We start from the raw sequence: 577 nt of genomic DNA, 5'->3' as shown, positions 1-577 counted from the left end.
TTATTATTATTATTTTGAAAGTTGGATTGTTTTCTGTAGATGTATTCTAATAATGATAATAATGTTGTCATTGTTGTTAGGTGCCATCAAGTTGATTCCAATTCATAGTGATCCTATGAAAGTCACCTTGTCCTGTCCCATCCTCACAATCCTTGCTATGCTTGAGCCCATCGCTGTAGCCACTGTGCCAGTCCATCTCATTGAGAGACTTCCCCTTTTTTGCTGATCCTCTACTTCACCAAAGGAGGTCTGGTAACACAGTGCCTAGGGCATCCAATTGCTAACCAGAAGGTTGGTGGTTCAAACCCACCAGCCATTTCACAAAAGCAAGACTAGGCAATCTACTTCCGTAAAGATTTACCACCTTGGAAACCCAGTGGGGGCACTGTGAGTCAGAATCAACTCAACAGCAGTGGGTTTTGTTTTTTGTTTGGTCTACTTCACCAAGTATAATATCCTTCTCCAGAGAATGGTCCCTTCTGACAACATGACCAAAGGTAGATGAGATGAATGGTCATTCTCGCTTCTAAGGAGCATTTCACCTTCACTTCTTCCAGGATAGATTTGTTCATTCTTC

Source organism: Orycteropus afer, unplaced genomic scaffold (genome assembly GCF_000298275.1).
Source record: "Orycteropus afer afer isolate SDZICR_OR568_19922 unplaced genomic scaffold, OryAfe1.0 scaffold00025, whole genome shotgun sequence".
NCBI lineage: Eukaryota > Metazoa > Chordata > Mammalia > Tubulidentata > Orycteropodidae > Orycteropus > Orycteropus afer.
The sequence above is the reverse complement of the archived record's forward strand: the minus strand, read 5'-3'. Positions refer to the sequence as shown.